Source organism: Hyla sarda, chromosome 1 (genome assembly GCF_029499605.1).
Source record: "Hyla sarda isolate aHylSar1 chromosome 1, aHylSar1.hap1, whole genome shotgun sequence".
Taxonomy (NCBI): Eukaryota; Metazoa; Chordata; class Amphibia; order Anura; family Hylidae; genus Hyla; species Hyla sarda.
Genome location: NC_079189.1, coordinates 95,715,324 through 95,739,700, shown reverse-complemented (window position 1 = coordinate 95,739,700; position 24,377 = coordinate 95,715,324). Strand labels below are relative to the sequence as shown.

The window sequence follows — 24,377 nt, the reverse complement described above, 5'->3', positions numbered from 1 at the left end:
CCACACAAATGAAAAAAACGACAGAAAAAACGACAGACGCAGAAAATTGCACTGCTGACTTTTCAGGCTTTTTCCAACCAAAAAAAACAAAACAAAACATAAAAAAAAAACAAGTAGAAACTTAGCCTAATTGTTTTCTACTTCTGCTGCCTGGCCTATATGGAAAAGTGTTTGCCAACATGTGGCTCCCTAGCTGTTGCAAAACTACAACTCCCAGCACTTCCTGTCAGCCTGAAAAATAAAGCCATGTGACTTTTTACTGTGAGTCTAATTCAGTGTTTTCCAACCAGTGTGACTCCAGCTGTTGCAAAACTACAACTCTCAGCATGCCTGGACAGCCAAAAGCTGTCTGGTCATGCTGGGAGTTGTAGTTTTGCAACAGCTGGAGGCACACTGTTGAAAAACACTGCTGTAATTTCTGTTGCCTTGCCTGTAAACAGCAGTGTCCCCCTTCAAATGTGTAGCTCTTCAGCTGTTGCAAAACTACAACTCCCAGCATGCCCATGTTGGGAGTTGTAGTTTTGCAACAGCTTGAGGGCCACAGGTTGGAGAACCACTGACAGACGCACAAAAAAGGCGCCAGAACCAGCAGCGACAGATCGCAAAACCTGTCTGGGGATTAACCGACAGCCGCCTGGAAGAGGAGATCACGTGCCCAGCGTTGCGCCTGCGCAGTAACACGCATTCCCTGTCGTGTCCTAGGATCTCCCTGTAGCTGCATCCTGGGCTGGGTTGCGCCTGCGCAATGTCGTCGTATTAGTGCTGGTGGTGGAGTGAAGAGCTCGCAGTGCGCAGACAGCGGGAGTCACCGGGAACGGGCAGGAGGCCCTGAGTGGCGAACGGCGGGGACGGCTACGTACTGCGTGGTGAGGCTGGGCGTTGTAGTGCGGCTGCGTGGTGTGTGTGTGTGGGAGGTGTGTTATCCTTGTGTAACACTTGTGCTGTGGCTATAACACACCCCCTGACATAGAAGACAACTTTACTGCTGCTCCCTATAGCGCCCTCTGTGGCCATGGCAGGTCTCACAGCCTTTTCTTTCACGGCTCTGCTGACATTGCCACAACGTATAGGAGCCATGTATGTATGTGTGTGTGATCAGAAGGTAGGCCCGGGGCTTATGTATATGTGCTTTATAATGTATACATTGTCCTATGTACAGCACTGGGATAGGCCCTGCTGTTTACTAGTCTTATATACAATGTATAGTCTGCATTATGTTACATTATTTCCCATTGAGCAACAGATGGTTGGCAAAGTTTTCCGCTTGACAGGGTGGGAGTTGTCCTTAGTCTTGGTATATGAAGTGTATATGATGTCTTATCCAGTGTTATGTATTTATATTAGATTGTACTCATTCCTTGGTGGGAAATATTTGCAAGTTATGTGCTGTCAGACTAAGAATAGTCATGATCTGCAGGAGCAGTCATGTGAATGTGTTTTTCAACCAGTGTGCCTCCAGCTGTTGCAAAACTACAACTACCAGCATGCCCGGACAGCCTTTGGCTGTCCGGGCATGCTGGTAGTTGTAGTTTTGCAACAGCTAGAGGCACACTGGTTGAAAAACACTGGCATAGTCCAGCGCACAGTGTGGCTCTCCAGCTCTTGGTGAAAGAGCCATATCTTGGAGCACACTGGTGTAAAGAGTAGGGATTGACCGATATGGTTTTTTTTTTTTCTTTTTTTTTTAGGGCCTATACTGATAATCTGTGGCCTTTCAGGCTGATAGCCGATATTTCTCCAATACCCCCCCCCCCCCCCCCCATCCCCGAAGAAGCGGCTGCAGATTATTGATTTAAAATGGGCGCTTTAAATCAATGGACTGCAGCGGCTTTTGCGGGGCCAGAGACCGCTGCCACCGCCCACTTCTCTCCCCCTGCCGGTCCTTAGTCCAACCACCGCCGCCGCCCCATTGCCTCCCCCATCCCCGGTTTTATAATTACCTGTTCCCGGGGTCCACGCTACTTCTGGCTCCGGCGGTGGTCCTGACCTGTCATGCAGGACGCCGCCGGAGCCAGAAGAAGCACGGACCCCAGGCTTCAGGAACAGGTAATTATAAAACCGGGGATGGGGGAGGCAATGGGGGAGGCAATGGGGCAGCGGCGGTCTCTTGCCGGGGCGGTGTCATTATCGGATTATCGTCAAGGTAATTGCCGATAACGTCAAAAATCGTGAATATCGGCCGATAATTGGTCGATCCTTAGTAAACAGTCTGCAGCTGGCAAGACATGTTGGGAGTCGTAGTTTTGCAATTACTGGAGAGACACACAGTTGATACTGGTTGTTCTGGGAGTTGTAGTTTTGCACACAGAGGACACTGATGTACAGAGTCTGCGGCTATCGGGACACGCTGAAAGTTGTGGTTTTGCAACAGGTTGGAGAAAAGTGGTGCAAAGAGTCTGCAGCTGTCAGGGCATACTGGGAGATGTAGTCTTGCAACATCTGGAGAGCCACTTGTTGGTGAATATTGGTGTAAAGGGCCTGCCGCTGTAAAGACATGCTGGGAGTGGTAGTTTTACAACAGGCGAAACTCCCAGCATTCCTAAACAGCTGCAGATTCTTTTCACCAGTGTTCTCCAACATGTGGCTCTCCAGCTATTGCAAAACTAAAACACCAAGAAAAGCCACAGGCACCAGAGTCCTCTTTGTGGCTCTCCAGCCATTGCAAAATGTCAAGCATGTCTCGTGTCCTGACCGCTGCAGACCCTTTACACCAGTTTTCTCAAACTTGCAGCCCTCCAGATGTTGCAAGACTACATACGTATGTGAAAGAGTGGGTTTACTTCAGGGAGATCATGTCAAACAAATCTTATTGATTTTTTTGACTGGGTGACTAAAATAATAGATGAAGGGGCAGTAGACATTGCATATCTAGATTTTAGTAAGGCTTTTGACACTGTCCCACATAGAAGACTTATCAATAAACTACAGTCATTGAGCTTGGACTCCCATATTGTTGAGTGGATTAGGCAGTGGCTGAGTGACAGACAACAGAGGGTTGTAGTCAATGGAGAATATTCAGAGCAAGGTCTTGTTACCAGTGGGGACCTCAGGGATCTGTACTGGGACCAATTTTGTTTAATATATTTATTAGTGATATCACAAAAGGTCTCGATGGTAAGGTATTGGTCTTTTTGCTGATGACACAAAGATATGTAACAGGGTTGATGTTCCTGGAGGGATATGACAAATGGAAAAGGATTTAGGAAAACTAGAAGAGTGGTCAGAACTCTGGCAACTGAAATTTAATGTGGATAAGTGCAAGACAATGCACCTGGGGCGTAAAAACCCTCAGGCAGAATATAGAATATTTGACAAAGTCCTGACCTCAGTATTTCAGAAGACTTAAATGTAGGAAGACAATGTAATAGGGCAGCAGGAAATGCTAGCAGAATGCTTGGATGTATAGGGAGAGGTATAAGCAGTAGAAAGAGAGAAGTGCTCATGCCGCTGTACAGAACACTGGGGAGACCTCACTTGGAGTATTGTGCACAGTACTGGAGGCCGTATCTCCAGAAGGATATAGATACTCTAGAGAGAGTTCAGAGAAGACCTACTAAACTAGTACATGGATTGCAGGATAAAACTTACCAGGAAAGGTTAAACAACCTTAACATGTATAGCTTAGAAGAAAGACGAGACAGAGGGGATATGATAGAAACTTAGAGAGTATATTTATAAGAAGTAAAGCAACCACAAGAGGACATAGTTTTAAACCATCTAATTTAAAAGTAATATCAGGAAGTATTACTTTACTGAGAGAGTAGTGGATGCATGGAATAGCCTTCCTGCAGAAGTGGTCGCTGCAAATACAGTGAAGAAGTTTAAGCATGCATGGGATAAGCATAAGGCTATCCTTCATATAAGATAGGGCCAGGGACTATTGATAGGATTCAGATTATTGGGCAGACTAGATGGGCCGAATGGTTCTTATCTGCAGACACATTCTATGATATAGACAAGGCACTGCTCTGATAAATGTTATCCCAGTATACGGCTCCCGTTACATCGGTATACACTGCAAATAGCTGTATTCTTGGGTGCACAGACTTCAAAAGCATAAGTAGTGTGAACAGTAGAAAATGTATTAAGTCTTCTTCTGGCCAAAGTGACACTTTGGCCAGAAGAAGCGTCTGCAGGTGACACAAAACTAGTAACCTATCAGTGGTGTGCCCCGTGTCTGTGAGCTTGCCGGCTCTCGCTCCCCGCTATGGAATCGTAAATTCCTTTTTCCACTGCCATCAATGTCGGAATAAAAGACTTCACGCTGAAGATATATTCGGGTGAGTGCGACTTCATTCATTTTCTACTACATACATATGTCCTGACACCTGCAGACACTTTAAACCACTTTTCTCCAACCTGTGGCCCTCCAGCTGTTGCAAAACTACAAAATGTCAGCATGTCCTGATAGCCACAGACCCTCTACATCGGTGTCCTCTGTGTGGCTTTCCAGCCATTGATAAACTACATCTCCCAGCATGCCTTGACAGCTGCAGACTCTTTACACCAGTGTGGTCCAACATGTGGCTCTTTAGCAGTTGCAAAAGTTTGTAGAGAACACTGGTGTATGGGGTCTTTTGCTGTCGGGACATGATGGGATTTGTAGTTTTGCAACAGCTGGAGAGCCACAGATTGGGGAACACAAAGCTATAGACTAGAACTGAGGACATTTTCAGTATGAAAAACTACAAATTGCTGAATCTCAAGCAGCAATAATCAATTTAGTCCTCAAATGTGCAAGGCGCTCTCTCACTTTGGAGACCTGTCGTATTTCAAGGAAACAGTTTAGTGCCACATATGGGGTATTTCCGTACTTGGGAGAAATTGCACTACAAATTTTGGGGGGCTTTTTCTCCTTTTACCCCTTATGAAAAGGAAAAGTTCGGGGTTACACCAGCCTGTTAGTGTAAAAATAAATAAATAAAAAAAAGTTTACACTAACATGTTGGTGTTGCCCCAAACTTTATTTTCACAAGCAGTAAAATTAAAAAAAGACCCCCAAAATTTGTAACGCAATTTGTCCTGAGTATGGAAATACCCCATATGTGGGGTTTCCTGTGAAACACCTAAAGGGTTAAAACACTTACTGAATGTCATTTTGAATACTTTGGGGGGTGCAGTTTTTATAATGGGGTCATTTGTGGGGTATTTCTAATATGAAGGCCCTTCAAATCCACTTCAAACCTGAACTGGTCCATGAAAAATTCAGATTTTGAAAATTTTGTGAAAAATTAGAAAATTGCTGCTGAACTTTGAAGCCCTCTGGTGTCTACCAAAAGTAAAAACATGTCAACTTTATCATGCAAACATAAAGTAGACATATTGTATTTGTGAATCAAAATATAATTTACCGTATTTATCGGGGTATACCACGCACCGGCCTATAACACGCACCCTCATTTTACCAAGGATATTTGGGTAAAAAAAGTTTTTTACCCAAATATCCATGGTAAAATGAGGGTGCGTGTGTGCGCGTGTATACCCCGATATACCCCCAGGAAAGGCAGGGGGAGAGAGGCCGTCGCTGCCCGCTTCTCTCCCCCTGCCTTCCCTGGGGTCTAGAGCGCTGCTGTCGGCCCTTCTCGCCCCCTGGCTATCGGCGCCGCTGCCCGTTCTGTCCCCCTGACTATCGGTGCCGGCGTTGATAGCCAGGGGAAGAGAAGCGGCGCCGACAGCCAGGGGGAGAGAAGGGGCAGCGGCACCCATTGCCGGCGCCACTGCCCCGTTGCCTCCCCCCATCCCCGGTGGCATAATTACCTGAGTCGGGTCCGCGCTGCTGCAGGCCTCCGGCGTGCGTCCCCTGCGTCGTTGCTATGCACGGCGCGGCGCACTGACGTCATGCGCCGCGCCGTTCAGCGCATAGCAACGACGCCGGGGACGCACGCCGGAGGCCTGCAGCAGAGCGGACCCGACTCAGGTAATTATGCCACTAGGGATGGGGGGAGGCAACGGCGCCGGCAATGGGTGCCGCTGCCCCTTCTCTCCCCCTTGCTGTCGGCGCCGCTTCTCTCCCCCTCGCTATCGGCACCGGCACCGATAGTCAGGGGGACAGAATGGGCAGCGGCGCCGATAGCCAGGGGGTGAGAAGGGCCGACAGCAGCGCTCTAGACCCCAGGGAAGGCAGGGGGAGAGAAGCGGGCAGCGACGGCCTCTCTCCCCCTGCCTTTCCTGGGGTGTATCGGCGTATAACACGCACACAGACTTTAGACTAAAAATTTTAGCCTAAAAAGTGCGTGTTATACGCCGATAAATACGGTATTTGGAATGTCCATTTTCCTTACAACCAGAGAGCTTCAAAGTTAGAAAAATGCTAAATTTAACTTTTTCATAAAATTTGGGAATTTTTCACCAATGAAGGATGCAAGTATCAACAAAATTTTACCACTAACATAAACTAGAATATGTCATGAAAAAACAGTCTCGGAATCAGAATGAAAGGTAAAAGCATCCCAGAGTTAATGCTTAAAGTGACAGTGGTCAGATGTGCAAAAAACGCTCTGGTTCTTAAGGTGAAAATAGGCTTGGTCCTTAAGGGGTTAAGGACGCAGCTTATTTTCACCTTAAGGATGCAGCCCTCTCTTTTGCAAATCTGACCACTGTCACTTTATATATTAATAACTCTGGGATGCGTTTACCTTTCATTCTGATAAAAAAAAAAAATTTGTGACATATTCTACTTTAACACAGTGGTAAATTTTCGAAGTTTCTTACATCCTTTCTCGGTAAATTTTTTTTTTTTTTTGGGGTATTTTTCTAACTTTGAAACTCTCTACTTGTAAGGAAAATGAATATTCCAAATAAAGTATTTTATATTGATTCACAAATACAATGGGGGAGATTTATCAAAGCTGTCTGTCCCGCATCAATATAGACCAAACTACAGAGGGTTAGGCCGGTCTACTGTGCGCCTAATTTATCAAAAGGCTCTTGATAAATTCTGCGCACAGACTTCGGGATCTATGCTTTAGACTGTATTTAAACCTGCTCCAGTATATCCTGACTTTTCTGCGTACTTTCAGCCAATGCGACTTGTCGCTGAAAAGTCGCTTTTGATAAATTCAGCACCAATGCATTTTTCCGTCTAAAATAGACTAGAATGCATCATGTTCTAAAAATCCTCTAAAGCAAAAGTTGCACATATTTATACTGCGGCTTTCTGTGCGACAAATTTAGACAGGAAAAACCAGTCTAAATCTTTTGATAAATCTCCCTCAATATGTCTACTTTATGTTTGAATCATAAAGTTGACATGTTTTTACTTTTGGAAGACATCAGAGGGCTTCAAAGTTCAGCAGCAATTTTCTAATTTTTCACAACATTTTCAAAATCGGAATTTTTCAGGGAACAGTTCAGTTTAAAGTGGATATGAGGGTCTTTCATGTTTGAAATACCCCATTTTAAAAACTGCACCCCCCAAAGTATTCAAAATGACATTCAGAAAGTTTAACCCTAGATGTTCCCCAGGAATAGCAGCAAAGTGAAGGAGAAAATTCAGGGGATAAAAGGAGAGAATTCCCCCCCCCCCCCTTAATTTGTAACCCCATTTTTCTCGAGTAAGGAAATACCTCATATGTGGATGTAAAGTGCTCTCTTGGTGCACTAGGGGGCTCAGAAGGGAAGGAGCAACAATGGGATTTTAGAGAGTAAATTTAGCTGAAATGGGTTTTTGGGGGGCATGTCACATTTAGGGAGCCCCAATGGTGCCAGAACAGCAACAATAAAAAAAAAAACACAACGCATACTATTTTGGAGACTACACCCCTCAAGGAACGTAACAAGGGGTACAGTGAGCCTTATCACCCCACAGGTGTTTGACGACTTTTCGTTAAAGTCGGATGTGTAAATGAACAGAAAAGTTTTTTTTTTTTTACTAAAAAACCTGTCTTTTCCCCAAATGTAAAATTTTTACAAAGGGTAATAGGAGAAAATGCCCCCCAAAATTTGTAACCCCATTTCTTCTGAGTATGGAAATACCCCATGTGTGGATGTCAAGTACTCTGCTGGCGAACTACAATGCTCAGAAGAGGAGTCACATTGGGCTTTTGGAGAGAGAATTTAGTTGGAATGAAAGTTGGGGGGCCGTGTGTGTTTAGAAAGCCCCCCTTGGTGCCAGAACAGTGGACCCCCCCACATGTGACCCCATTTTGAAAACTACACCCCTCACAGAATGTAATAAGGGGTGCATTGAGCATTTACACCCCACTGGCATTTGACAGATCTTTGGAACAGTGGGCTGTGCAAATGAAAACTTAAATTTTTCACTTTCACGGACCACTGTTCCAAAAATCTGTCAGCCACTTGTGGGGCATAAATGCTCATCGTACCCCTTATTACATTACGTGAGGGGTGTAGTTTCCAAAATGAGGTCACATGTGTGTTCTGCCACCATGGGACCGTCATGCCCCCTCCCATAGACTTGCATTGAGGGGGCGGAGAGTGATGTCCTGAGGGGGCGGGGGGCTATGCCATTCCGAACACTGAAGCCGGCGCCAGGAGCTCGTAACAGTTTGTTCCAATTACTGAGCAGCGGAGTAGCCCTTTAAGGGCTTAAACCTTTTTTTTTTTTTTTTTTTTCTTTCTTTTTTTTTTTTTTTTTTTTCTTTCTTCTTTTTTTTACACTTTATTAGTCCCCTTAGGGGAATTTAATAATTTTAAGAATCATTAGATCTCTCAGTTCTATTGAACTTCACTGATCTGTGTGATCTGTTCAGATTCATGGTAGCCATGAAAGGAGAGGTAAGCCTTTTGGCTACCTCTCCAGTGGATCGCCCCCGATCCTTTGTAGAATTCAATATTGATCACAGCATGTGCCACACTTGCCAGGGGTCCGACCAGCACCACTTTAACACCGATCATTGATCGGTTGCCATAGCAGCCAGATGTCCTTTGAAAGCCTCCTTACCTACCATGACAGATCTTTTAGTACAGTTTTGTACTTCAGAAGCACAGATTTAGCTATTGTATTGCATTGATCAGTATACAGTCATGGCCGTAAATGTTTGAAAGTATTTCTCACAGAAAAGGATTGCAGTAACACATGTTTTTCTATACACATATTTAGTCCCTTTGTGTGTATTGGAACTAAATTATTAAAGGGAGGAAAAAAGGAAATTGGACATAATGTCTCACCAAACCAAACTCCAAAAATGTCCAGGTCAAAATTATTGGCACCCTTTTCAAAATTGGGGAAAAATAAGATGCACCATTAAACTCACCTGGGGCAAATAGTAGGTGTGGACAATATGAAAATACCACCTGAAAGCAGATAAAAAGGAGAGAAGTTCACTTAGTCTTTGCATTGAGAACTGTCTGAGGACTTGAGAACCAAAATTGTTGAAAAATATCAACAACCTCAAGGTTACAAGTCCATCTCCAGAGATCTAGATTTGTCTTTGTCCACAGTGCGCAACATTATCAAGAAGTTTGCAACCCATGGCACTTTAGCTAATCTGTCTGGGCATGGACAGAATAGAACAATTGATGAAAGGTGTCAACACAGGATAGTCCGGTTGGTGGATAAGCAGCCCCAAACAAGTTCCAAAGATATTCAAGCTGTTCTGCAGGCTCAGGGAGCATCAGTGTCAGCGCAAACTATCCGTCGACATTTAAATGAAATGAAACGCTATAGCAGGAGACTGAGGAGGACCCAACTTCTGACACAGAGACCTAAAAAAGCAAGACTACATTTTGCCAAAGTGAACTTGAGTAAGCCAAATTCCTTCTGGAAAAATATCTTGTGGACAGATGAGACCAAGATAGAGCTTTTTGGTAAAGCACAGCACATCTTTCTACTGTTTACCGAAAACGGAATGAGGCATACAAAGAAAAGAACACAGTACCTACTGTGAAATATGGTGGAGGTTCAATGATGTTTGGGGTTGTTTTACTGCCTTGAATGTGTGTAAGGCATCATGAAATCTGAGGATTACCAATGGATTTTGGGTCCCACTGTACAGCCCAGTGTTAGAAAGCTGTGTTTGCGTCCGAGATCTTGGGTCTTCCAGCAGGACAATGACCCCAAACATACATCAAAAAGCACTCAGAAATGGATGGCAACACAGTGCTGGAGAGTTCTGAAGTGGCAGCAATGAGTCCAGATCTAAATCCCATTGAACACCTGTGGAGAGATCTTAAAATTGCTGTTGGGAAAAGGTACCCTTCCAATAAGAGAGACCTGGAGCAGTTTGCAAAGGAAGAGTGGTCCAACATTTCGGCTGAGAGGTGTAAGAAGCTTATTGATGGTTATAGGAAGCAACTGATTTCAGTTATTTTTCCCAAAGGGTGTGTAACCAAATATTAAGTTAAGGGTGCCAATAATTTTGTCCAGACCATTTTTGGAGTTTGGTGTGACATTATGTCCAATTTGCTTTTTTCCTCCATTTTTTGGTTTAGTTCCAATACACACAGGGAATAAACATGTGTTACTGCAATCCTTTTCTGTGAGAAATACTTCATTATCTTGAAAATTTTCAGGGGTGCCTACATTTGCGGCCATCTGTGGAAAACGAGAAAAAAGAAAGGCGCGCTCCTAGTGTGATTCTGTGAATATAGATATTTCGAGTGCTGGTTAATTGCACCTTACCGTAATATGTTGTGCTCAGAGCACAACGCCTCAGTGTGCGTGTAGACTCGCTGTGAGCCGGTGATTCCAGATGTGGCTGCCTCTGCGTCCTTGACCTTGACTTGCAGGTCCGGTTGGTGAGAGGGAGCAATAAGGTGAAAAAATAGGACGAGATTGCGGGGCCTTCTATCAATTCAAAATAACTTGCCAGAGTTGGATAAAAAAAAAAGGCAGTTTTATTGTAGGATGCCTAACATCCTACAATAAAACTACTTATTTTTTTATTTTATCCAACTCTGGCAAGTTTTTTTGAATTGATGGAAGACGCCGCAATCTCGTACAAATTTTTCACCTTATTACTCCAACGTTTGTGGCCATGACTGTAAGCAATCTAATGATTTCTTATACAAGTCCTCTAGGGGGATTTTAAAAATTTTTATAAAAAAAAAAACCACATAAAACATATACCGTAATTAAAAAAATAAACTATCTAGAAAACGAAATGAAATAAAAAGCAATCAAAAAGTCCCATGAAATCCAAAATGGTACAGATAAAAACCTATAGATCATGGTGCAAAATAAAATGAGCCTTCATACTGCACTGTAGACAGTACAGAGTCAGACTATGGCAATTCAAAGCATTTTCACAGTTACATTTTTAACCCCTTAACGACGCAGGACGTATATTTACGTCCTGCGCCGGCTCCCGCGATATGAAGCGGGATCGCGCCGCGATCCCGCATCATATCGCGTCGGTCCCGGCGCTAATCAACGGCCGGGACCCGCGGCTAATACCACACATCGCCGATCGCGGCGATGTCCGGTATTAACCCTTTAGAAGCGGCGGTCAAAGCTGACCGCCGCTTCTAAAGTGAAAGTGAAAGTGACCCGGCTGCTCAGTCGGGCTGTTCGGGACCGCCGCGGTGAAATCGCGGCGTCCCGAACAGCTGATCGGACACCGGGAGGGCTCTTACCTGCCTCCCCGGTGTCCGATCGACGAATGACTGCTCCGTGCCTGAGATCCAGGCAGGAGCAGTCAAGCGCCGATAATGCTGATCACAGGCGTGTTAATGCACGCCAGTGATCAGCATTAGAGATCAGTGTGTGCAGTGTTATAGGTCCCTATGGGACCTATAACACTGCAAAAAAAATGTAAAAAAAAAAGTGTTAATAAAGGTCATTTAACCCCTTCCCTAATAAAAGTTTGAATCACCCCCCTTTTCCCATAAAAAAAATAAAACAGTGTAAAGAAAATAAAAAATAAACATATGTGGTATCGCCGCGTGCGTAAATGTCCGAACTATAAAAATATATCATTAATTAAGCCGTACGGTCAATGGCGTACGCGCAAAAAAATTCCAAAGTCCAAAAAAGCGTATTTTGGTCACTTTTTATATCATTAAAAAATGAATAAAAAGTGATCAAAAAGTCCGATCAAAACAAAAATCATACCGATAAAAACTTCAGATCACGGCGCAAAAAATGAGTCCTCATACCACCCCATACGTGGAAAAATAAAAAAGTTATAGGGGTCAGAAGATGACATTTTTAAACGTATAAATTTTCCTGCATGTAGTTATGATTTTTTCCAGAAGTGCGACAAAATCAAACCTATATAAGTAGGGTATCATTTTAACCGTATGGACCTACAGAATAATTATAAGGTGTAATTTTTACCGAAATATGCACTGCGTAGAAACGAAAGCCCCCAAAAGTTACAAAATGGCGTTTTTTTTTTCGATTTTGTCGCACAATGATTTTTTTTTCCGTTTCGCTGTGCATTTTTGGGTAAAATGACTAATGTCACTGCAAAGTAGAATTGGCGACGCAAAAAATAAGCCATAATATGGATTTTTAGGTGGAAAATTGAAAGGGTTATGATTTTTAAAAGGTAAGGAGGAAAAAACGAAAGTGCAAAAACGGAAAAACCCTGAGTCCTTAAGGGGTTAAAGGTAGTAAGACCTAACAAAAATGTTATATACGGTATATATCTCTACTATTGCAAAATCAAGATAACACACCAGTTTTACTGCAGAGTTTGTTTTTTCTTTTTTGTTTCAGATCACAGATAATTTATTTTTATTTTTCTGGTTATATTTTGTGGCAAAAGGAATTTAAAATATCTGTTAAAATTACAACTGGTACTGCAAGAAAGTACACAGACGAAAAAAACACTAAAATATAACTTTTAATGATATGTTATTAAAATATATACCCCATTAAAAATGTGATAACATTATTATGACCTATAATCTATCATATACAACTAATCACCATAATAATACAACAAACAAAACCCTGAAACCCCAAAAATCGCACAGTTATTGACCAAGAATAAACAAAAGGTCCAAGGTGGGCACACTACCCTTTTGTACTACAGATTACTTGCATGTTTTTATATACTGTATTAGTTTTCTTATTTACTGTATATGACAGTAAATATGTGTAAGGCTGCATTCACACCATATTTTTGCAATACAGTTCCTGTATACGTTTTCAATTTTGAAAACTGTATGGGGCCGTATTGAAAACTGTATGTATTGACTCTCCATTGAAAATCGTATGCCAAACGATGTATCCTGTTGTATCCGTTTTGCGTCTTGTATGATAGTCTATTTTTTGCCCGTACCCAAAACTGCAGCCTACCATTGTTTTTCTTCCGGAAGAAAAACCGTATTGAAACCTTTTATAAGTTTTTCTTTTAACATGGGAGTCAATGGGAACCGTAGAGAACCTTATGTGCGTACGGTTTCATCTGGTTTGCACCATACGGTTTTTACTTTGCTCATTTTTTTTTTCTTGGAATTTCAATCAAATAAGTGAAACTTTATTCATAATGGATTGAAAAGTTAATAACAAGTTTTTTTTCTTAAAAAACGGATGCAACCGGACATCATTTTTCAAACCGTAAGTGGTTTTTAACTATATATGGGTTAACATTTGTACACATGTTTTGATACAGTTAATTACGGTTTTGAGGAATCTGTTTTTCATCAAAAACCTGAAAAAAGTGGTGTGAACCCAGCCTTAATGTGGATAGAAAAACACCTCTGGATTGAACTGATCTGTAACCTGGGGAATGCTCTACTGTAATGTGGTTGTATAGGTGTTAGGTTGTGTGTATTATCTGCCAAATGATGTACTGAATATTCTTTGTATTGAATGCCCATTGTTTTCGACAGAACGTGCGTTGCAGCTCAAACTTTGCATATTTGCAGATGTTTTTCTGTATATTGGGACTGGAGTCTGTGTGCATGACTGCAAATAAAAATGTATGTGGCAAAAATCTGAAGCTAACCTCTGAATGTTTCCTCTTGGTGTAATTTTCCTGTAGTGTGAACATAGCCATAGATAAGGATTCAGCGAGCAGGAACAGTGTGCTAACTAGAGCTGGGCGATATGACCAAATATGTGTATCACGGTATTTTTGTAACTTATGGCGGTTCCACGGTATATAACGGTATTTCTTTCATCCCCACCCCAAATCACATTACCCGCCAGTGCTGTTCTGCTCCCCCCCCAATTATCAGCCCAGCGGGGTACTACTCACATATGTCACCCGCAAGCATTGCCCTCCTCCTTTGTTGGGGGCCGCTGGCGCTGTAACTCACTGTACGCCAGTGGTCTCCAACCTGCAGATCCCCAGTTGTTGCAAAACTGAACCAAAGCCGGCTTCTTACATGACAGTGGGCTCAGCCTATCACTGGCCGGGGCGGGACATCGCTCCGGCCAGTGATAGGCTGACGGCTCTCCGTCGTTCCAGTCCCCAGCTTATGGCCGACGTAGGGAAGTTAAAGTTTTTTTTTATCTTTTTCAGCCTGGGCATAGGGATACAGTGTACGCCAGTAGTCTCCAACCTGCAGATCTCCAGCTGTTGCAAAACTACAACTCCCAGCATGCCCGGACAGCCATTGGCTGTCCGGGCATGCTGGGAGTTGTAGTTTTTGCAACACCTGGGGGTCCGCAGGTTGGAGACCACTGACGTACAGTGAGTTCCAGCACCGGCGGCCCCCAACAAAGAGGAGGAGGGCAGTGCTTGCGGGTGACATGTGAGTAGTACCCCGCTGGGCTGATAATTAAATGGGGGGGGGGGGGGGGGGGAGCAGAACAGCGCTGGCGGGTCACATGATTTGGTGGGGGGAGTAGAACAGCACTGGCGGATCACGTATGATTAGTTCCCCGATGTGGGGACAGCTGGGCTGATAATTCATTCCCAAGGGGGAGGGGCCAAACCAGTATTGCGGTATGGGAAAAATTCATATCGTGCAGCCCAAAAATTTCGGTATTTGGTATGAACCGGTATACCGCCCAGCCCTAGTGCTAACTATACAGTAGTATTATAGACATGAACTCATGAATAACATGTTGGCAGATAATACATTTCATATTTTACTATCAGCTATGGAAGAAGAATAACCTGTTATGGTGGAGGCGTGAACTGCAAAGAAGGAACAGTGTTTAAACTATTCATTTAATCATCCTCGAGCAACCAGTGCACATAGATGTGGAGGAGGGACGCTGGGTGGCACAGACAAAATAATAACATTAGGGTACTGGGGCTCTGAACTGGTCCTGAGATTAGTTCTTTTTTTTTTATAGGGTCTGTATCTGTTCAAAGGAGGAACAATGTTTAAAATATTAATTCAATCTTTTTAAATCAACTGGTGCCAGAAAGTTACACACATTTGTAATTTACTTCTATTTAAAAATCTTCATCCTTCCAGTATTATCAGCTGCTGTATACTACACAGGAAGTTCTTTTCTTTTTGAATCTCCTTTCTGTCTGACCACAGTACTCTCTGCTGACACATCTGTCCATGTCAGGAACTGTCCAGAGCAGGAGAGGTTTGCTATGGGGATTTGCTCCTGCTCTGGACAGTTCCTGACAGACAAAGGTGTTGTCAGCAGAGAGCACTGTGGTCAGACTGAAATTAAAAAATAAAACAACTTCCTCTGGAGCAAATAGCAGCTGATACGTTCTGGAAGGATTAAGAATTTTAAATAGAAGTAATTTACAAATATGTGTAACTTTCTGGCACCAGTTGATTAAAAAAAAAATATATATATATTGTTTTCCACCGGAGTACCCCTTTAACCCCTTAAGGACCGGGGTTTTTTCCGTTTTTGCATTTTCGTTTTTTGCTCCTTGCCTTTAAAAAATCATAACTCTTTCAATTTTGCACCTAAAAATCCATATGATGGCTTATTTTTTGCACCACCAATTCTACTTTGTAATGACGTCAGTCATTGTGCCCAAAAATCTACGGTGAAACGGGAAAAAAAATCATTGTGAGACAAAATTGAAAAAAAAAACGCCATTTTGTAACTTTTGGGGGCTTCCGTTTCTACGTAGTACATTTTTCGGTAAAAATGACCCCTTATCTTTATTCTGTAGGTCCATACGATTAAAATGATACCCTACTTATACAGGTTTGAATTTGTCGCACTTCTGGAAAAAATCATAACTTCATGCAGAAAAATTTATACGTTTAAAATTGTCATCTTCTGACCCCTATAACTTTTTTATTTTTCCGTGTATGGGGCGGTATGAGGGCTCATTTTTTGCGCCGTGATCTGAAGTTTTTAACGGTACCATTTTTACATTGATAGGACTTATTGATCGCTTTTTATTCATTTTTTTCATGATATAAAAAGTGACCAAAAATGCACTATTTTGGACTTTGGAATTTTTTTGCGCGCACGCCATTGACCGTGCGGTTTAATTAACGATATATTTTTATAATTCGGACATTTCCGCACGCGGCGATACCATTTATGTTTATTTTTATTTTTATTTACACTGTTTTTTCTTTTATGGGAAAAGGGGGGTGATTCAAACTTTTAATAGGGAAGGGGTTAAATGATGTTTGTTCACTTTTTTTTTGCACTTTTTTTTTGCAGTGTTATAGGTCCCATAGGGACCTATAACACTGCACACACTGATCTTTTACATTGATCACTGGTTTCTCATAAGAAACCAGTGATCGATGATTCTGCCGCATGACTGCTCATGCCTGGATCTCAGGCACTGAGCAGTCATTCGGCGATCGGACAGCGAGGAGGCAGGTAGGGGCCCTCCCGCTGTCCTGTCAGCTGTTCGGGATGCCGCGATTTCACCGCGGCTATCCCGAACAGCCCACTGAGCTAGCCGGCATGCTTTCGGTTTCACTTTAGACGCGGCGTTCAACTTTGAACGCTGCGTCTAAAGGGTTAATAGCGCGCGGCACAGCGATCAATGCCGCGCGCTATTAGCCACGGGTCCCGGCCGTTGTTAGAGGCCGGGCCCGACCCGCTATGACGCGGGGCCACGCCGTGGCCCCGCGTTATAGATCGGGAGTGGACACATGACGTTCCAGTACGTCATGTGTCCTTAAGGGGTTAAACTTCTTTACTGTATTGGCGGCTACCACCTCTACAGGAAGTCTATTCCATAAATACACTACATTCTAAGTAAAGTAATATTTCTTGATATTACTGCATAAACCTTTGTTTCTCTAATATAAAACTGTGTCCTCTTGTGGTAGAGTGGGTTTCGTACCCAGCACATCATCTGGTAGAAACATGCCCCTTCCATTCATCTCTATGGGAGAGGTGGAGACATGTGAACGCTGTGTCTCCACCTCTCCCATAGAGATGAATGGAGGGGGCATGTTTCCGCCAGCTGATGGGCTGTGCGCAAAGCATCACTTTCTAGAGCAGAGCTGGGGCCAAGCCGAGGTACCGTAGGGAGATCATTGGGTCCCAGCAATCAGATCCCTTGCGATCAGACATTTACCCCTATCCTGCGCATAGGAGATACATTTCTTACCGCTGGACATCTTCTTTAAATGTTAGTTGCCAGAGTTTTCACCATTTTTCAAGTTTACCTAAATCCTTTTCCATTTGGCGTATCCCTCCAGGAACATCAACCCTGTTTAAAATTTTTGTGTCATCAGCAAAAAAGACAAATACCTTACCATCGAGACCTTCTGCAATATCACTGATAAAGATATTAAACAAAATGGGTCCCAGTACAGATCCCTGAGGTACCCCACTGTTACAAGACCTTGCTCTGAATATTCTCCATTAAAGGGGTTCTCCGGTGCTTAGACATCTTATCCCCTATCCACGATAGTGCATAAGATGCCTGATCGCGGGAGTCCCGCCACTGGGGACCCCGTGATCTTGCACGCGGCACCCCGTTTCTAATCAGTCCCCGGAGCGTGTTAGCTCTGGGTCTGATTACTGGCGACCATAGGGCTGGCGGCGTGTGACATCACGCCTCCGCCCCCGTGTGACCTCACGCTCCGCCCCTCAATGCAAGTCTATGGGAGGCGTGACAGCTATCACGCCTTGCATTGAGGGGCGGAGCGTGACGTCACACCGTGGCGGAGGCGTGACGTCACACGCCGTCGGCCCTGTGGTCGCCAGTAATCAGACCCGGAGCGAACACGCTCCGGGGACTGATTACAAATGGGGTGCCGCGTGCAAGATCACGGGACTCCCGCTATCAGGCATCTTATCCCCTGTCCTTTGGATATGGGATAAGATGTCTAAGCACCGAAGGGGTTATCCACCCTAAGGTGATTTTAGTACGTACCCAGCAGACAGTAATGGACATGCTTAGGAAGGATCTGCGCTTGTCTTGGGGCTAAATGGCTATGCTGTTAGATTACCATAACACTGTGGCTAGCTTTTTGTGAACTGGTATATCCTGTTTGAGTTTTCTTCTTTGCCTACAAATCCCATAATTTAATTTCCTCCCTCCCACACATCAGCCACCCCACCCATTTAAACATAAATGAGCTGCATCCATTCAAAAGACCTGTGGTTTTCAATGAGGGTGCCCACAGCTGTTGCATCAGTTGCAGATTGATCTCTCTCTCTCCTACCAAGCGATCGCTCTACCCATTGAAGTAGACAGGCTCCCTGTAATCAGCTGACTAGTGAGTCAGGTCTCGGCCGCATTGCAACCTGGGAAAAATCTGAGACAACAGTCATTTTGTATGCTGATAAAAATAAATATTGGGGTGAAAATCACATAAGAATTGTGAGAAAACCATCACACACAGGTACAGACACTATATTATGAACTACACTAACTTTACAGCCCCTGTAACATAGTCAAATAAAAAAAGTTCCTGGAATATCCCTATTAAAGGGGTACTCTGGTGGAAAACTGGTGCCAGAAAGTTAAACAGATTTATAAATTACTTCTATTAAAAATCTTAATCCTTCCTGTACTTATTAGCTGCTGAATACTACAGCGGAAATTCTTTTCTTTTTGAAACACAGAGCTGTCTCCTGACATCACGAGCACAGTGCTCTCTGCTGACATCTCTGTCCATTTTAGGAACTGTCCAGAACAGCATATGTTTGTTATGGGGATTTCCTTTTACTCTGGACAGTTCCTAAAATGGATGTCAGCAGCGAGCACTGTGCTCATGATGTTAGCAGACAGCTCTGTGTTTCAAACGGAAAAGAATTTCCACTGTAGTATTCAGCAGCTAATAAGTACAGGAAGGATTAAGATTTTTTTAATAGAAGTAATTTACAAATCTGTTTAACTTTCTGGCACCAGTTGATTTAAAAAAAAAAAATAAGTTTTTCACCGGAGTACCCCTTTAACTACAACCCTCAATTACTGCCTAATCTGTTCAACAGTATGGGAGTCCAAGCTCAATGATTGTAGTTTATTGATTCGGGTAGAAGAAGAAAGGCAGTCAGATTATGGGGAGGAAAGTGCACACAACAGACTGCTGTTGGCTTCTTTTTATTTCTTCTGAATATATGCTTGTCGTGGCACTTATCCAGCAAACCCTCCTTTGCCTTAGGGAACTGTAAGCCCTGCTGAGTAGTTAGAAGAGGAATATAGGTAGAATAAAAAGCTGTGCTGAGTAACATGGCAGCTCACCTTTGTTGAACTAGTGGAAACATATTAGGGCATTGCTTAAAGGAAACCTGTTATGAGATTTTATGATATGGAAGACATAGCAATGCATTATGTATAGTAAAATCTTCTTCCTCACCATCCCTGGGAGACATTTCTGCCCACAGGGCAGTTAGAAAGAAGTGTCTCCCAGGGATGGAGAGGAAGAAGATTTTACCATATATAACGCATTGCCATGTGTTATATATGGTAAAATCCCATAACTGGTTCCCTTCAAGGGTATGTTCACATGAGCGGACCCACAGTGTATTTTACGTTGCAGATCTGCTGCTGAAGGACCGCTGTATGGTGCCTTTATAAGTGCCTGCTCGGACAGGCAATACGCCGCTTCGAGCAGACACACTGCGATGTGCGAGTGTCAGCGCTCATGCGCAGTATACTCGCACATCGCGGCAGCTCTCGGCCTAGCTCATAGAGCAGGGGGAGCGGCCGCAATGCGTGCGCGTACACCGTGCATGCGCGGAAACTTGTACATCGCTTCAGTGTGTCTGCTCGTATTGCCACTCTGAGCAGGCACTTGTAAAATATGCTGGGGATCCGCTCGTGGAAATTGCCCTATCAGAATGATCCAATTGTGACAAACAGTGGTTATTTCTGTAACATATATCAAACAAACCCGGGGCCTAAGCCCAGGGCACCAATCCCTTTAAAGTGAACCCCTAATTAAAGTAAAATGTAACTTTTATTCTTTTATCATATAAAATAATGACAAGTGATTAAAACCACAATTTCACAGTTCCAGATAACTAGTGAATTCTGGGATCAACCCAGTGATCTCTTGTCTTATGGGTCTGCAGTACCCAAACAAATGGAATCTGTGAAATTGATTAAAATCTGAAATTTGCCTCCTCTACTAGTTTCGACGCATCTGCGCCGTCACTAGTAGAGGAGGCAAATTTCAGATTTTAATCAATTTCCCAGATTCCATTTGCTTGGGTACTGCAGACCCATAAGACGAGATCACTGGGTTGATCCCAGAATTCACTAGTTATCTGGAACTGTGAAATTGTGGTTTTAATCACTTGTCATTATTTTATATGATAAAAGAATAAAAGTTACATTTTACTTTAATTAGGGGTTCACTTTAAAGGGATTGGTGCCCTGGGCTTAGGCCCCGGGTTTGTGTGATATATATTAGTGGGATCCCTGACCCACCTAGGGGGTTTCTTTGTGGTTGTATTTCTGTAACAGGGTTATTTATTAGGGACTTTATGCTTTTTAGAATTCCTCAATTATATGAATGTAGCTTATGTGTTTTTGTGGCACTGGTTGCTGTAATGTTGCAGTGTCATAAGTATCAGTCATAGACAAAATATTCAATACAAAACGTACACCGACACAGATGAATTTTTCCAATGCTTCAATGTATTATCTTCATTAGTTATTCAGTATAACGACTGATAAAAATTCCATAAATACATAGAAAAATATTCACCCAGGTGCCCGTTCGTCGCATCAATGAAACATTACGGATACGGCATGTACATGTCCATTGCTCCAGCCGGAGCTTCAAATGTCCTCTCTGCCGTCCGTGTAGCCTCTCTTGGGGGAAATTACAATTAAAAACACACAGCATAAAATCTTCATAAAATAGCAAATTATAGTAATACATCGAAGTTGCAGCATTCATTGATACCATTTGGCGTGAGAGTGTTTAACTTTGTTATCCAATATATTTCACATTGTAACTATTTCTTTTTGTGTATTCATTATGATACCTCTTCCAATGCCATCTACTTTAGTTCACATACCTGGTGTCCTCTCTCTCAGAAATGTCTATCAACGCTAGTCTCCTCATACTTCTCATATCAGAACTGCAGTGGAATATTGAGAGGAGAGAAAGTAACCCACCCAATGACGGGTCACACGTTTCCCGTGTTGGGACTGTTTACATGTAACACCAAACAGGTAGTTTATTTGCTAAAATGCCCTTGTGGCATGATTTATGTCGCCAAACAATGAGAACTGTTAAAATTAGGATCAATTAACATGAGAGTGCTATTTGTAATTTTTTGAAAAAGATAGGGAAGGGATCAGTGAGAAGTATGGGGAGACTAGCATTGCCAGACATTTCTGGGAGAGAGGACACCAGGTATGTGAACTAAAGTGGATGGTATTGGAAGAGGTATCGAGTCCGAATAATGAATAAAAAAAATTAAAAATTGGATAACGAAATTCCACTCCAAATGGTATGAATGAATGCTGCAACTTTAATGTATTCCTATAATTTGTGCTCAGGGCTTACATTCGAGCTTGTGGTAGCAAGCGCTTAATACACAACTATGCAAACCATGTATTGACTTACCAAGCTGTTTGAGTTGTTCCGTACTTGAGATTGCACCTTACATACAAACCTATGTACCTATATAAATAAGAATGACTGACGAAGCGGTTGAGTTGTGCCCATAACCGCGTATGAAGGCACGCCTATAGAGGGCATACCCTATGGTGCATTGATAAGAATAAGGGAGGGTACCTGAAAACCACGTACGTTCCGCCTGTATGTTCCGGGGGTGTTTTATAGTGGTGCCTCCTGCATGACCCCGCCTGTAGGTGTGTGTGGGGGGGGGGGGTGAAATCACGCCCCCTCGCACAAATTCAGCCTAAAGGCTTCCTACTTGTGCTCAGGGCTTACATTCGAGCTTGTGGTAGCAAGCACTGAATACACAACTATGCAAACCATGTATTGACTTACCAAGCGGTTCGAGTTGTTCCGTACTTGAGATTGCACCTTACATACAAACCTATGTACCTATATAAATAAGAATGACTGAAGAAGCGGTTGAGTTGTGCCCATAACCGCGTATGAGGGCACGCCTATAGAGGGCAAAGAATCAAGAAGTAGAATTAATAACGACATTCCTGACCATAATAACCAACACAACAACTAGTCATGTCTATCTTCCCCTAAACTGTTCTTGCTAGACTCAAGGAAACCGAGAGTTGTGCCTGCCGGCTGGCGACCACGTGAGGCAGTGCCTGACACTGAGAAGATATGTTGGTGACGCCTACTGCGTCCGGCCCGGCACTGGAACGGGACCTGACTACTTGCTAACTGATTCGTTGACATTGACATGCTCACTGTGGTAATTGCAGAAAGAGGAAACCGATAGAGCTTGTCGGGCATAACATGTCCTCCTGTCCCTGCTGATAAGTGGCAAAATCTTCATTGTTAGTTAAGTGATATGAAGAGTTGACTGGGCTGTACCGTGAGCCATATCCTAACCTGCCAACATATTGTCACGAATATGGTCTCAGGAGTAATAACCTGCAGCGAACGACGGGCCTCCTCATCCTGACCGTGCCTGCAGACTCGACAGATCTCAGTAACAGTTAAGCCTAAGGACTATCGTGCTTGCAGACAGGCATCAACAGAACCACTGTGTCCGCAGACATGACCGACCTCTCCATGACTATCGTACCTGTAGATTTTGACGGTCCTTGCATGCCCTCGTGCCTGTGGATGTGGAAGGCTTTTATGTGACTATCGTACCTGTAGACTGACAGGTCTCGCATACCCTCGTGCCTGTGGATGTGACAGGTCTTTGTGTAACCGCTGTGCCTGGAAAGGCAGTCTGACTTGAACCTCGTACCTGTAGGCGTGACAGGTCTTTGAGTAACCCTCGTGTCTTTGGAAGTGATAGCTGTTAGCGTGACGCTGACATGAGTGGACAAGACAGATTAATGCGTGAAATTGTAACTCTATGACCTGTGTTAGGGAAACATTGACTAAGCCGTGAATCTCCCTGCAGGTGGATTTTTTTTTTTTTTTTCTGTAATGCGGGAGTGAATGGCAGCTGAGTGCCTGACTTGATGTATGCATGGTGTAGTGAGATGAGACTAAGTGTATGCTGTTGCGCTGAAGAAGAGTCAGAACAGCATACGCAGGGGCCCCCACTGAAGACGTGTCAACCAGACGGTTGACCCACTGCCTATATGTATCGAGTCATATTGCACTGAAGCAGAGTCAGGAACAACAGACTTCACCAGGACCCCTGACGGAAGGGAGTCAGACCTGAGGAACTTGGCGGGTGAGAGGACGCGCGAGGCTCTGAAGACGTGTCAGTAGCAGCGTCAGTATGTGAAGCGAGTAACTGTGGTAAGCAAACAAGAGTGGTGAAAGTAACATGGATCAGTGGGTACGTGTTGTGAAGTACCTACATAAGAGTGTACATATTTTCTTTCATAATAAATAAATATATATATATATATTTTTTTTTGTTGGTAAAAGCGGGAGTGAAATGGCAGCTGAGTGCCTGACATGATGTATGCATGGTGTAGTGAGATGAGACTAAGTGTATGCTGTTGCGCTGAAGAAGAGTCAGAACAGCATACGCAGGGGCCCTCACTGAAGATGTGTCAGCCAGACGGTTGACCCGTTGCCTATGTGTGTCGAGTCATATTGCACTGAAGCAGTCAGGAACAACAGACTTCATCAGGACCCCGACTGAAGCGAGTCAGACCTGAGGAACTTGGTGGGTGAGAGGATGCGCGAGGCTCTGAAGACGTTTCAGTGGCAGGGTCGGTGTGTGAAGCGAGTAACTGTGGTAAGCAAACAAAAGTGGTGAAAGTAACATGGATCAGTGGGTACGTGTTGTGAAGTACATACATAAGAGTGTACGTATTTTCCTTCTCATATATATATATATATATATATATATATATATATATATATGATTTTTTTTTTTTTTTGAAGTGTAAGATCTGATGGAGTCTATAACCACAGTTACTCGGTGTAACCCCCTGTGGGCATGGCATATGAGGGTTACGCCAACCATCTGTGTTTCGTGATGTCGTAGCTCTGAAGAAGTGTCAGTAACAGCAACTAGGTAGTGCTGCCCCCGGCAGATGTGGCAGGTATGATGGGGAAATAACCACCTATGTGTT

The 24,377-nt window shown here is 43.5% G+C and overlaps 1 protein-coding gene across 5 annotated transcripts in view; it reads left to right on the top strand.

The window, feature by feature from the left end:
- Positions 1 to 704: 704 nt before the first annotated feature.
- Positions 705 to 24,377, top strand: part of CLOCK (clock circadian regulator) — a 130,837-nt gene continuing 107,164 nt past the window's right edge. For 3 of the 5 annotated variants that reach the window (XM_056558259.1, XM_056558235.1, XM_056558264.1), the window contains exon 1: positions 705 to 866. The gene's annotated coding sequence lies outside the window, so the exon portion shown is untranslated. The other 2 variants (XM_056558243.1, XM_056558253.1) reach the window with 2 other exon arrangements.